Source organism: Staurois parvus, unplaced genomic scaffold, assembly GCF_062004578.1.
Source record: "Staurois parvus isolate SC_StPar_1 unplaced genomic scaffold, SC_StPar_1.0 ptg000153l, whole genome shotgun sequence".
In the NCBI taxonomy this organism is placed as follows: domain Eukaryota; kingdom Metazoa; phylum Chordata; class Amphibia; order Anura; family Ranidae; genus Staurois; species Staurois parvus.
Window position 1 is genome coordinate 13,983,168 of NW_028317949.1, and position 15,469 is coordinate 13,998,636.

Genomic DNA, 15,469 nt, shown 5'->3' on the forward strand with positions numbered 1-15,469 from the left:
ATTGTTTATCAGCCTTTTGGCTAAGATCAAGTGTAGAATCTGTTCTTATCAGTGTCCAGAAGGGGTGCTCCACCATCATTCTTGCCTTTAGGCGAGGATGGCTGGCTGTATAGTATCCCTGCTGGTATGATGGGGGCTCTGAAGGTTAGCTGGCTGGAAGAGAAACCAAGGTGCCCACAAGCTGTTGGGGACCAGGAGTAATTCCCCCGGGAAAATTGGAGGGACCCATTTCCTCCTGATTTGAATCTATCTACCTTGTCTGGCCAGGGGTCGGGGAGGCAGAGGGTCCACAGAGCAGTGCCCCCTGAGAGTAGTTGCCTCAGGGGTGCTCTTAGTAGCACATGGGGGTGGGATCCCAATTGTAAAAAGTGCACATGGTCACTTTTCTAAACACATTTTCTGCACTCCGCCTTTTAAGGCTAGGCCTTTTGGCTAAGTCCAGCACAGTTTTTTTGCTATGGGCCTCAGAGCCTAGCCAGTGCACAATTGCACGGCCCACTTATTTATTAATTTATTTTTCTCCCACCGTTTTGTCACCTTTCATTTTTGTGTGTGTTTTTTCTCACTAGAATGGAGGGTGTGGGTCCTGGGGCCTGCCCTGAAGTCTAGGGGGAGGATGCATGGCCATTAGATTCCTTCCTCCCCTGTTTCTGGAGGATCTCTCTTTGGGAGAGCTTCCTGACCTAGTACTTGGTGGTTTGCTTCGGCTAGCCACAAGGAACGGGGTCCACCAGGCCTTTTGGCTAGGTGGACCATGTGGAAACCTTTGTCCCTGTCAGGAGCCTTGCATCCAGGGGGATCAGGGTAGAGGTCCTACCCCTTCAGAGGGTGGACTAAAGCACACCCTTATGTGCACTTTTTTGTGTTTGTGTTTTGCACTTTCACGATTTTTGTTCACTTATGGGTTTTTGTTTTTCGCACCTTCATGGATTTGAAAAAAAAAAAGTATGAGAGTAGGTTCTAGGTTTTATGCAAGTGGGAATAATACATATAGGTTTTTTTAGAGGCATTGAATTCCCACCAAATGTCAATTATACCATGGTGGTGCAGTATCCAGACAAATATTGTGCGTATCTTTGGGGTGAAGATGAGATTCATTTAGACTTATTGTAGAGGGAATATAGTGTTACTTTGGAGTCTCCCCCAATAAGAACCATACCCTCAATCTCTGGAAGCAAACTATTAAATATGGTGCAGAAAAATGGGCGTTGGCCTGTGTCGGGGGGCATAATAGGAAATAATGGTTACTAATGAGTCCTCCAATGTGCGCCTAACCAGAAGGAATCTGCCTGCTGTACCTCTGATCAGTTTGACCATAGTGAAGTATACACATTTATAGATACACATAGCCACTCCGCCTTTCTTATTGCCTCCAGTCAAATAGAAATGGGAGAAATGTTTATGTAGGAAAACAGGATTATACGAGGAGAGGAGTTGTGTCACCTGTAAAATAAGAATATCTGCTCCAAGTGAGTGATAGTGTTGGAAGGCTTTCCATAAGAAAAGTGAGAAGTCTCCTGTGAAGAAAGAAAGCATAATAAAACTAGGCAAGTACTGAAACCTACTGTCAACAATATGCTGAAACGTGGATGAAAGTACACAACTCTTAATGGTCACAAGTGTCAAAATAATACTTGGCACCTAGTCTGCTTTCAGTCCAAATGCCTAGGAGGGGAACAGAGTCAAACAGGGGTGCAATGCTGCCACAAACAGCCATAGCTGAACAAAATTGCAGAAGGAAAAGAAAAACATTCTACAATGAGGAAGGTTGAGTACTGGTGATCTATCCAGTAGGGCTTGTGGAACTCTCTCAAGTTCCACAAAACTGCATTGGCATAATGACATAACCAGAGGAGCAGGAAGTGTGAGCAGAGATTGCAATGCTGGTTCTCCACTTCTGAAAGATGTCAGCAAGGGAAATGGATGTTTGACTCAAGAGTGTAAAGGGCAGCCTGTAATTGCTACTAGGAACAAAACAATATAAGAACAAATCTTGTGTCAGCATATTGATGTACCATTGAGGTACAGTATCTGTTGTATCCTGGTGACATTGAGGGAATTAAAACTAAATGACAGACCAACCAAATTTTCTGAATCACTTGACTTTTCTTATCACTGCCAATAGATCAATTGAGCATTATCCAGTTTTTTCTCAATTATGTGAGACCTAGTGTTAATGTCTGTTACTGAGATTTGAATTTTCCTTTTTACTTACTTGGATGCCTTAAAGTGGGGGTTGGCATCACATAGATAGCAATCTATCTTTTGACCATGTACATGAAACAGGTGTTTTATGACCCCACTGTACACTGTACAGCCAGTTCCTAACTCTAAGCTACTCCTTGGCTCTGAGGTGCCTTTACACCCACATGAACTTTAATGGCATCCCAGTCTTAGTCCATAGGGTTCATTATTGAGTTGGCCCAATCTTTGCAGCTATAAAAGCTTCAACTCTTCTGGGAAGGATGTCCATAAGGTTTAAGAGTGTTTCTATAGGAATGTTTGACCATTCTTCCAGATGCTCATTTATGAGGTACTGATGTCGGATGAGAAGACCTGGCTCACAGTCTCCACTCTAACTCATCCCAACGGTGTTCTATCATGTTCAGGTCAGGAGTCTGTGCAGGCCAATGAAATTCCTCCACCCCAGACTCGCTCATCCTTGTCTTTATTGTCTTGTTTTGTGCACTGGTGTGCAGTCATGTTGGAACAGGAAGGGGCCATCCCCAAACTGTTCCCACAAAGTTGGGAGCATGAAATTGTCCACAATGTTTAGGTATGCTGACACCTAAGAGTTCCCTTCACTGGAACTAAGGGACCAAGCCCAACCCCTGAAAAACAACCCTACACCATAATCCCTCATCCACCAAACTTTACAATTGACACATTGGAGTCAGGAAAGGGCTGTTCTCCTGGCAACCATCAAACCCAAACACTTTCATCGGATTTCCAGACAGGGAACTGTGATTCATTACTCCAGAGAACACATCTTCATTGCTCTAGAGTCCAGTGGCGGCATGCTTTACACAACTGCATCCGATGTTTTGCATTGCATTTGGTGATGTAAGGCTTGGATGCAGCTGCTCAGCCATGGAAACCCATTCCATGAAGCTCTCTACGCACTGTTGTGCTAATCTGAAGGCCATGCAAAGTTTGCAGGTCTTTAGATATTGACTCTGCAGGCTGTTGATAACTTGTGCGCACTGTGTGCTTCAGCATACACTGATCCCTTTCTGTCATTTTACATGGCCTACCACATCGTGCCTGAGTTGCTGTTGTTCCCAGTTGCTTCCACTTTGTTATAATGCCACTAACAGTTGACCATGGAATATTTAGTAGCAAGGAAATTTCACGGATGGACCTATTGAACAGGCGGCAGCCTATCACGATACCATGCTTACATTTACTGAGCTCCTGAGAGTGACCTTTTATTTCACACATTTTTGTAGAGGCAGTCTGCATGCCTAGCTGCTTGATTTTATACACCTCTGGCTATGGAAGTGATTGGAACACCTGAATCCAATGATTTAGAGGGGTGTCCAAATACAAAGTGTTTTCTTTTCTGTTCTGTGTAGTGAGCTTGCTTGGTGCACTGAGGCGTTAACAAGCTCAGCTGAAGCAGGTTGTGCACTCTGGGCTCTATAAAACTCCCAGGCTGCTTAGGGAGAATGCTCCATCTCATCCTGGAACAAGATCTCTGTGCAGGACAGACTGGGAAGCAGCCATTTTGTTTATTTTTTGTTTTATTTTGCCATTTTGATACCTGCACTTTGTAAACACAGACCTTGTAAATAAACCACAGTTTTGTTACACTAAGATCCTATTGTCTTGCTGTGCCTTTTTCATCATGCTGTGATTCATCCAGGGAGTCATGCACAACCTGATACTGAGCTAATTCCTCACATATGTAGGAGGTTTGCAGGCAGGTGAAGTAAGGCCATCATGGAGGAGTTATTGGCACAGCTTCCTCTGGCAACTGCAAATCAACAGCAGACAAATGCAAGTTTACAACAGAGCCTTGCAGTCAAACAGCAAGCTCTGCAACAGAATCTTGCAGCCCAACAGGAGGCCCACAAAAAGAGCTTGGGAATCCAAGAGCAATCCCTGGGATGGCCAAGGCCCACCATAGTGAATTGCTAGCACAGCAAAAACAGAAACACCAACAATACATTGAGGCCATCATAAAACTGTTTTAGCAGAGGCAGCAGACCAAGACTGAGAGTGATGCTGGTAACATATCATCTTTTGGGTGAGCCACCTGTTGCCACAAATGACTGTGAATGATAACACTGAAATGTTTTTGACCATGTGTGGTCAGCTGAAAAAAAATATTGGCCTAAAGAACAATTGGATGGACTAGTGCCCCCCCCCCCCCCCATATCTGGAGTGTCCCAAAAGGTTTATTTTTTGTTTACTCTCTTTGTTTATTTTTTAGTAAAAGCATAATAAAATACATTAATCATTCTTAAAAAAAAATTACAGTTTAAGCATCTTATAAACCCTTCCCTCCCATCCCTCCCTCCCATGAAAAAGGAAAAAAAGAGAGACCTTGCCCCATTTCTTCCTTAACCACTTTCATACAGGACACTTTTACCCCCCTTCTTGCCCAGCTTTTAGTGCTCTTGCACTTTGAATGACAATTGCGTGGTCATGCAACATTGTACCCATATGAAATTTTTTTCCCAAAAATAGAGCTTTCCTTTGGTGGTAATTAATAACCCCTGGGTTTTTTATTTTTTGCACCATAAACGAAAAAAGACCAAAAAGTTTGAAAAAAATAAGGTTTTATTTGTTTCTATTATAACATTTTGCAAATAAGTAATTTTTCTTCATAAATTTAGGCAAAAATGTATACTGCTACATAACTTTGGTAAAAAAAAACAAATTAGTGTATATTATTTAGTCTGTGTGAAAGTTATAGAGTCTCCAAGCTATGGCACCAGTCATTGCAAATTAATCACACCTGATCACACCTGAAGCACTGATGGCCTATTTCATTTCTTGAGGCCCTAACATGCTAGGAAAGTACAAATAGCCCCCAAAAGACCCCTTTTTGGAAAATAGACAGTTAAAAGTATTTAGTAAAAGACATGGTGAGTTTTTTGAAGTTGTAATTTTTTCCCAAAATTCTTTGGAAAAATTAAGAAATTATTTTTTTTTTCACACATAATTGTCAAAATAACAAATTATTTCTCACATCTGGCATATACATACTTGCAATTGCACCCCAAAACACATTCTGTTACTCCTCCTGAGTATTGTGATATCACATGTGTGAGATATTTCCACAACCTGGCCACATACAGAGACCCAATGTCCAAGTAGTACCTTCACACGTTGTAGGAGCATAGAAGGGGCATAAATTACACATCTAATTTCCTGACTACCTATCACAGTTTTGAAGGCCCTGGAGCACCAGGACGATAGAAACACCCACAAAATGACCCCATTTTGGAAAGCAAACATCCCAAGGTATATTTTATCAGGCATAATGAGTCTTTTGAACATGTTATTTTTTTCCAAATGTTTTTAGAAAATGTGGAAAGAAAATACTTTTTTTTTCAAAGTTGTCAATTTATAGGATATTTCTAACACACAGTGTGTACATACCAATAATTATGCCCCAAAATACATTCTGCTACTCCTTCTGAGTATGGCGATACCGCATGTGTGAGACTTTTCCACAGCTTGGTCACATACAGAGACCCAACATCTAAGTAGAACCTTCATGCATTCAAGGAGCATAAATGGGGCATAAATTACATATCTAATTTCCTGACTATCTATCACAGTTTTGAAGGCCCTGCAGCACCAGGACGGTGGAAACACCCACAAAATGACCCCATTTTGGAAAGTAAACATCCCAAGGTATATTCTATCAGGAATAATGAGTCTTTTGAACATGTTATTTTTTTCCAAAAGTTTTTAGAAAATGTGGAAAGAAAAATGAAAACTTTTTTTTTTTCACACAAAGTTGTCAATTTATAAGATATTTCTAACACGCAGCATTTACATACCAAGAATTATGCCCCAAAATGCATTCTGCTACTCCTTCTGAATATGGCGATACTACATGTGTGATATTTTTCCACAGCTTGGCCACATACAGAGACCCAACATCTAAGTAGCACCTTCATGCATTCTAGGAGCATAAAAGGGGCATAAATTAAACATCTAATTTCCTGACTACCTATCACAATTTTGAAGGCCCCAGGCACCAGGACAAAGGAAAAACAAACAAAATTACCACATTTTGAAAGAAAACACTCCAAAATATATTCTTGGATGCATAATGAGTCTTTTGAACATGTCATTTTTTCCACACGTTTTTAGAAAATGTGGAAAGAAAATGAAAAAGTATTTTTTTTACACAAAGTTGTCAATTTATAGGATATTTCTTCTATACTCGAAAATGCATTTTGCTACTCCTCCTGAACATGACAATACCACATGTGAGACTTTTTCACATCCTAGTTAAAGAAAGGATAAGCAAAAGATTATCTGTGGTTTTAGGAGAGCATTGGACCAGAAAGCAGGCAACAGCCACAGGATTCGCCCAGGCAGCAGGCAGGAATATGGTGGATAAACAACCCAGGATCAGAACAGGCAGCAGGCTAAGATCCAGGCAGAAGGAAGAAACATATAAAAAGGTGGCGACAGGTACACTGATGGGCTGGCGACAGGTACGCCGATGGACTGGCAACAGGTACCAGGAATGCTGATGGGCTAGCGACAGGTACACTGATGGGCTGGCAACAGGTACACTGATGGGCTGGCGACAGGTAGGTTGATGGGCTGGTGACAGATAGGTTGATGGGCTGGTGACAGGTAGGTTGATGGGCTGGCGACAGGTACGCTGATGGACTGGCGGCAGGTACCAGGAATGCTGATGGGCTGGCGATAGGTACACTGATGGACTTTTGACAGGTAGGTTGATGGGATGGCGACAGGTACACTGATGGGCTGGCCACAGATAGGTTGATGGGCAGCTGTGACAGGTACCAGGAATGCTGATGGGCTGGTGACAGGCACACTGATGGTCTGGCGACAGGTACACTGATGAGCCGGCGACATGTACATTGATGGGTTGGTGACAGGTATGCTGATGGACTGGCAGCAGGTACCAGGAATGCTGATGGGCTGGCGACAGGTACACTGATGGGCTGGCAACAGGTAGGTTGATGAGCTAGCGACAGGTACACTGATGGGCTGGCGATAGGTAGGTTGATGGGCAGCTGTTACAGGCAATCAGGGCAGTGTGAAGGCAATCGGCAGTGTGGTGCACAATACTGATAGCGTTAACTCATTGTTCCCCTTCTTCTCCTCACACAGGATCCGTGTGTGAGGAGGAGAAGTGGTAACAGCAAGTTACCGCTGTTTGTTTATACTTGTGATCGACTGTGATAGGACACAGCCGATCACAGGGTAAACAGCCAATTTCATTGGCTGTTTACCTTCATCAGGGATACGCTGTGTCCATGGAACACAGCCGACAAGAGACTGGCGCGCTGCACGCCGCCGGCATCCTCCCGGAGGGACGAGCTGTTTTGCCGGCCACCTTTGTGCCATAGGCTGGGTGGGAACTGGTTTAACTTCGTTAGTATCAAAAATTATCATTACCCCTGCCACCCTCAGTTTCATATATTCAACATGTCCATATGCCTACTTGATTTTATAAACTCAGTTTAAAAAATCAAGTAGGTATATGGACATGTTGGACATATGAAAATGTTGATCATCCACTGGTGGACACCGACAGATGTTGATGTTACAATGAAACACTATTGCATTTGTTTTTGTGCACTGGTACACTGTGACAGATGTTGATGTGACACTGGTATACCGTGACAGATGTTGATGTGACACTGGTATACTGTGACAGATGTTGATTGGATACTAGTACACTGTGACAGATGTTTTGTACACTGGTGCAGATGTTGATGTGACACTGGTATGGATTTTGATGTGGCACTTGGACAGGGACAGATGGGGCTTCCTGTACTGTGTGGGGATGGCTGCTATCTGTGTTATCTCTGCATAGCTGAACACTAAAATCATCAGCTAGACAGAGAACACCCCCACCCCGCACTGAGCTCTCACTGAGCTCAGCGGGAAGAACTGACAGAGACATGTGCTCTGTTTACACTAAGTGATGGCTGTGATTGGACACGTCCATCACATAATTGGGGGAGGCGCAGTCACGTTCTGACAGGACATTCAGGAATGTCCACTCAGAGCAGGAAAACTCCCACCAGGTTGTTTATGTGCAGTGGTCGGGTGGGAAGAGGTTAACAAAATATATGCAATTCTCCTTCCTCTGTTTAAAGTAATTTGTATCTCACAATGAAATTAAAGGCACAAAATTCTCCCAGTGATAGTGCCTACAGATACTATCCCATATTCTAAACACATTACTAGTCAGTGAGTTTGTGCTATTTGCTAAATCTCAATACCACTGTGGAATCCAAACCATCTTACCTAAATCTACTTTAGTTTGTGTATTCTCTATCCCTACCCAACTTTTACCTTCCTTATTGTGTATCCAATCAGCTATTAATGTGATAGTGACCACCTGATAATACTTTTTAAAAGCAGGTACCGCTAACCCCCTATTTTTATAGGAGCTGAAAAGACCCAAGAAAGAATCATACAGGGATTCTATGTGCCTGGGATCACTAAAGAAGTGGAAATGTACTATTCTTCCTTTCCGGCGTGTTAGATTTCTTCACCAATGCCACATTTCCGTAGTTCTTTAGTTGCCCCGCCCATCACTGAGGTCCATTTTGAGAGGATTTCAATGGATTTGGTTGGCCCCTTGCTGAAGTCTGAAAAAGGGCACCAACACATCTTGGTGATAATGAACTATGCCACCCGTTATCCAGAAGCAATTCCTTTCTGAAACACCTCCGCCAAAAAGAAGTACTAATCAACTAGAACACCCCGTTTATGTCCACAGTAACTAAAGAGCTTCACACACTTCTGAAGTTGACACAATTACATAATTCAGTGTATGTAATTGTGTATGAGTAAGTGGTTGATAAAGACAGCAAGCATTGGGGTTGTCTAATACCTTATTTGATATTTGCTATCAGAGATGTTCCACAATCATCCACAGGATTTTCTCCTTTTGAGCTACTATATGGGAGCCACCCATGGGGCTATTGGATATTGCCAGAGAAACCTGGGAGAGTGAAGGTTTCCTTCATAGAACTGTGATTAAACATGTGGCACAAATTCAGGACAGAATTTCGCAAGTGATGTCTATTGTGAAGGGACATTTGGCTCAAGCCCAGTTGGCTCAGAAGAGGATTTACAATCATGGGACCCAGGTCCATTTTTTCTCCCCTGGGGATAGGCTGTTGGTCTTGGTCTCCATGGTCAAAAGTAAATTCTTAGCCAAATGACAGACCCTATGAAGTGTTGAAAAAAATGGGTTTTGCGAATTATAAAATTTGCCAGCCAAGAAGACGAAAACTTACTAAAAGCATGGAATGATAGGAAATCCTTGGTCACTGAGACTACCCCACTTCCTGCTCCACCTAACTTATGGTAATCCCAGAAGTTGGGATAGCTGAGACTATCAAAAACTCAGCAACAGAAATCTAGAGAATTTGTTCTCAGCATAAAGGAAAATGCTCAGAATTGCCTGAGTGGGTTTCTGGTATGGAGCATAACATTATTACCCCACCAGGGGAAAGAGTCAAGTTGAAACCCTATTGAATTCCAGAATCCAGATGAAAGGCAATTCACCAATAAGTAAAAAACATGCTTGAACTTGGGGTTATAGAGGAGTCAAAAAGTGACTGGTCTAGTCCTATTGTGTTAGTGCCCAAACCAGATGGAAGTTGGAAGTTTTGCAATGACTTTCAACAATTGAATAAAAACACTAAGTTCGACACCCATCCCACTCTATGCATAGACAAATTAATTGATTGCCTAGGGACAGCCCATTATATCATGACAAGACATGACCAAAGGGTATTGGCAGATTCCTCTCTCTGAAAAAAAAATGCATTTGTAACTCCAGATGGGTCTTTCCAGTATCGGAGGACACCTTTTGGGTTGCAGAATGCACTGGCAACATTTCAATGGGTGATGGATAATACCGTTTGGCCCCATTGAGCTTATGCTGTTGCATACCTAGTTGCCATGCTCATCCATAGTAAGGATTGGGACTCGCATTTACTGAAGGTTTAGGCTGTATTAGATTATGTCTGGAAATCTGGGTTTACAGCCAATCCAAAAAAATGCACCATTGGGCTAGATGAGCCCAATTAGCTGAGATTTACCTTTGGGAGAGGTCTAATAAAGTCCCACATAAACAAAGTTGAGGCTATTTCAAGTTGGCCACCCTCCGCCAACAAGAAGAAGATTTGAGCATTTTTGGGAATTGCGTGCTATTACTGGTGCTTTATTCTCCATTTTGCCTCACAGGATGCTCCCCTGACCAATATGACAAAAGGGAAGGAGTCTGTCATGATCAAGTGGACCCCAGAATCAGCTTTGGGTCATTAAACCAGGTCTTATGTAGTTAGGCAGTGTTGTGCTCTCCTGACTTTTCAAGGGACTGCGTGGTCCAGACAGATGTGTCAAACGTTGAATTGGTAGTTGTGTTTTCTCATGTTTTCAATCTGGAAGAACACCCTGTAATTTACCTCAGTCAGAAATTGAAGGTCCATGAATAAAACTATGCCACCATTGAAAAGGAATGTTTAGCATAAAAATGGGCCTTAGATTCTCTTTGGTACTATCCCTTGGGTAGATATTTGAACTGATAACAGACCATGCTCCATTAAAGTGGATGGCACAAAACAAAGTGACCAATAGGAGGGTGAATAGGTGGTTTCTGTCCCTTCAAGAATTTAGTTTTACAGTGAAACACCACCCCGGTGTTAGAATGGGGAATGTAGATGCCTTGTCCCGAGTGCACGCATGTATGGAAACCTGCGTTCCAACCCTAGGATTAAAAAAGGGAAGGGGGTTATGTAACAGGAAGCCAAGAAAAACTATTGGTTGTGTCCAGGATAGGAAATATTTGTACAAGGTTCATGCAGTACACAAACTGTTTTCCTTTTTGTTCTGTGCAATGAGCTTGCTTGGCTCACTGAGGAGTTAACAAGCTCAGCTGAAGAAGGTTGACTACTTTGGGCTCTACAAAACTCCCAGGCTGCTTAGGGAGGATGCTCCATTCTGGAACCAGATCTCTGTGCAGGACAGACTGGGTAGCAGCCATTTGCTTGTATGATGAGATTAAGGTGTGACTAAGGACTCTGATTTATTCTGTATGAAAGTCAAGTGCCAGGGCAACAGTAGGCTGTTTTAGGAAAGGTAGTTAGGTTCCTGTGTTTGTAGTTAGACACCCAACATAGCAAGGGTTTATTTTATTTTATTTTATTTTTTGTCATTTTGATAACTGCACTTCGTAAACATATTGTAAATAAACCACAGTTGTTTTTTCAGTAAGATCCTGCTGTCTTCCTATGCCTTTTTTACGGTGCTGTGATCCATCCAGAGAATCACTCACAACCCACCTACTGGGCTAATCCCTCACAATACATATCTATATATGTAGCCAAGTCTCTGGGCCCCTCTTGATCACTGTGGGCTTCTGGTAGGGCTGTTCCCTCCAGCAACAGAGAAAAGAGTGGCTGGGAGAGCGGACTATGTATACAGTTTTACTTTCTCCTCCCCTGCTCTCTCCCCTGGTGGCCACCATAAAGATAATTAGAGCAGCTGAGCTGTGACAGGGAGAGGAGCAGCTGCAAGGTCTGTATAATTCCCCACTCACTGCCCGCACCCCCTCCCTTCTCGTAAGCAACAGAGAACCAATCAGAGGGACTAGAGAAGCATGATGGAACATGTAGTCCTGAGGAGAGCATTGTACATTGAAGGTTGTGAGACCCCAGCATGCGCCACTTAGCAAACCAGGGTAGAACCAGATTGAAGCAGATTTTTGCCTCACGAAGGATTATTCTACTCAGAAGAGTGTGATAGGAGAGTGATGTGACAGGACCGTGCTGAGGAGCTCCATTTAAGAAAGAAAGAGCCTGTGTCAACTGAAGCCCACTGCCATATGAGGGACAACCAGAAGCCAGATTGTGACCATATTTAATGGAGGAACGAAGACGCCTACCAGAGTTACCACTGGCAACCCAGAATGAGTGGATACCCGATCAACATATTGCGCAGTCTGGTGAGAGGACCTTGTAGCCACTAGTTGTTACCAGTTGGAAACTGAACCCTTGGGAACCACCTACCAGCTACCCCACAGCCCTAATACTACCTGCAGGTCTTATTTACAGCCTTACTGCATGCCAACAGGCCCCAACATTTAGCCAGCTGAACAGTCAACACTAATCAGTTGCTTTTTTTTTTTTTTTCTTGGTAAAAAGGTACCTCTTCAGAAATGCTGCCCCCAGTTTATCCCTTAGAGTGCACTCTAACCTAGTGTTGCATTATCATTATTTATACAGCATTTAATTTTTACTAATATTGTTTAATGCTGATTTACTAACTTAATTTACACTTAAAAGCATGGGAGGATTATATGATAGAAAGGGCTAACCCAGCCATATACTGATAGGTCATCAACACAATCTAGTAAATAGCATAAAGCAAAAAGGAATCTGAAAGTTGTTTGAGGATGGCCCATTAGTATCACAATTACACTAAATTCTTAAAAACATGTATATTTTATTACAAAAAGTCATATTAAAAAAATCACATAGATCACAAAATTATATCAAATAGCAATTGTCATCTATCCAAAAAGTCAATGTGTTTCACGGTCGTTGCATCTTCTTCAAGACTGTACTTTTTCAAATAGTAGATGCCTTGTTACATGCAAAAACCACAATCACGGGTAATCACAGGGTGTGGTGCATTTATCTCATCACCATTATGCATCCAATATCCTGCAAGACATATTCATAAACACATCTAAAAACTACTACCAATAGGGCTAAACTGGATATCAATAATATGGATATCAGACATAACATACTAACCATATTAAGGAGTGGTGGGGAAAAAATACGTAGAGTCAAACTATCAACCAGTGGATGTAAAAGGTCCTTAATAAGCACATTAATCATCTTCACATCCTAGCTAAGTGCTTTAAGTCTATCACAAATAGAAGAAAAAAACACCATCATCCCAATCAACCCTACATATAATCCACCTGGAAGACATGAACATCCATTACTTATTGAAAACAAACAGGGCAAAGGTCCCTGGGCTAAGTTTTAAGTTACCAGGTAAAAGGAGTTTGTTGAAATACCCCACCACACTCTCCCCTTCATGTGATCCAAACTGTATTTAGCACCTGAATGATTTCTGTCTGCTATATAGTCACTGTGCCTTCCGAAATCCTCCCTCAATACTTCCCACCCTGAGTACTCCTACTCAGATGAGAGGAGTATGTTTCGGTGGGGGGGGGGGAATTCTCTCCCCACTGAAGGCAAAAAACACATGGAAAACATGGTTGGCCTGCCAAATATGGAGAATGTTCACAGCACTCTCCCCATGTCCACTGTCCACTAATGGTTTAGAAAGTCGTTCAGTTTACACTCAACGCAAATAGCCCCTTCTGGGGGAAATAATTATAGGTAAACAAAACAAAAACATGGGTGGTCACAGTGGTGTTGGGTCTTCAGCCAATACACACAGTGACGTACAGGATCAGGGTGGATAGACTGAACTCCGTACAACACTAAAAACTGATAATTTTTTTAGATGCCAATCCAAACATCAGGATTGACAGAATTTTCACACAAACATGACACAGGAAAGCATGGATCAGTATGTGAGGTGACCCAATCAGTAGCACATATGGATTCTGAGGCTATCAATCTCACAATACTTTATTTTTCCCTCGAGGAGTTAGAACTACTAAAATTGGGACTGCATTTCTGCCCTACAACTAACATCAATCACTTTGATCTTATTAAAGACTTACATTTATTTATACATAAACTGAATTTCTCTTTCAATAAGTTTTTATTCATTTTCAATAAAATACAAACACCTCCCTCCATTTCCAACAATGAAACATATAGGCACATTCCAGTGTAACAGGCATAGGTAAAGGCACAGCGATAACAGCCTAACAGTGCATAACTGCCCCCCACAGAGTGGTAAATCACAAATAAGCTAAAAAAAAAAAGGGGGGGGGGGAAGTGGAGGCACCTATCCATGTAAGGCAATTTAGAGCAGTCAGAATATAATAGGACAAAGAGTTTAGATATAAATCCTTTCTGCTTATCATAATGCTTACATAAATGTTCCATAGGTGTGGAAGTGGTCAGGTCTCCTGTGTGCTTTAGTGTTGCTATGAAATGAGCTGTTTGAATATAGAGGTACAGTTCCGTGAATGGGAGCTGGTATTGATTCATTAAGTATTGTTTTGTCAGAGCCCCCTTATGGTCACATAGATCCGCAATACAGAGAAGTCTTTTATTTGTCCACCATTCAAAAGTACGTGGATTGAGTCATGGAACGAAAGCGGAGTTACCTAGTATTGGTGCCAGGGGTGTGTGTGGGGATTTAAAATTATGTTAAGCTACCAGTCTATCCCAGAGGCTAAGGGAAAATGATAACGTTGGACAGATTATGGTCGGTCTATCCAGCGCCCTCAACCACATCAAATGGCTAATTTGTTTTGTAGGGAGGGAAGAGAACTCCAACCTCATCCACTGGAGGAGGGGTCGCTGTGAGTGGAAATGAATCAGTTGAGCCAGTTGGGCAGCATAAAAATATTTAAACAGATCTGGTAATCCCAAACTTCCCATAAAATTGGTTTATTTGCTGGCGATGTTATACTCACCATTACTGACCCAATTAACTCCCTTATAGAGATTTCTTCATCCTTGCAATCCTTCATGCAGTCTCCTATTATAAACTTAACACTACGAAGTCATCTGCCCTACCGATAGCTATAACTAAAAATCTTTTAGCAGAGCTTAGAGCTAAGTTACAGCTGGACTCAGAAAAAACTACACTACCTCGGTATAATTATTTAGTCCCCAGCTTCCAATACCTTTAAGGACAATTTCGAAAAGCTATACCAGTCTGTTTTAGCGGAACTACAGCGACTCAATAAATTTGAAATATCTTGGATAGGCAGAAAAGCAGCTTTTAAGATGCGGGTTCTTCCCAAAATACTGTACTATTTTCGAACGATTCCAATTGAGATCGCCCATGCTTATTTTAATAAATTGGAGGTGGCTATTAGAAATTATGTTTGGCAAAGGGGGAGATTGAGAATTTCCTTCCTGTCCCTTTCTAGACATAAGTCTAAAGGGGGGATCGGCCTCCCAGTGCTTTCCAATTATTACTATGCCTCTATCTTGGACTAACTTCTGGAGTGGTTCAACCCTTCTGACAAACTATGGGTATAAATAGAGAGATCTGCAGTACCTGACAGAGACCTTCGTTTCTAGTATTGGCTAAATCTGCCCATCCCAAACTC

The 15,469-nt window shown here is 42.1% G+C and overlaps 1 pseudogene; it reads left to right on the forward strand.

The window, feature by feature from the left end:
* LOC149463733 (U2 spliceosomal RNA) lies at positions 1-169 on the forward strand (annotated as a pseudogene).
* Positions 170-15,469: the final 15,300 nt, after the last annotated feature.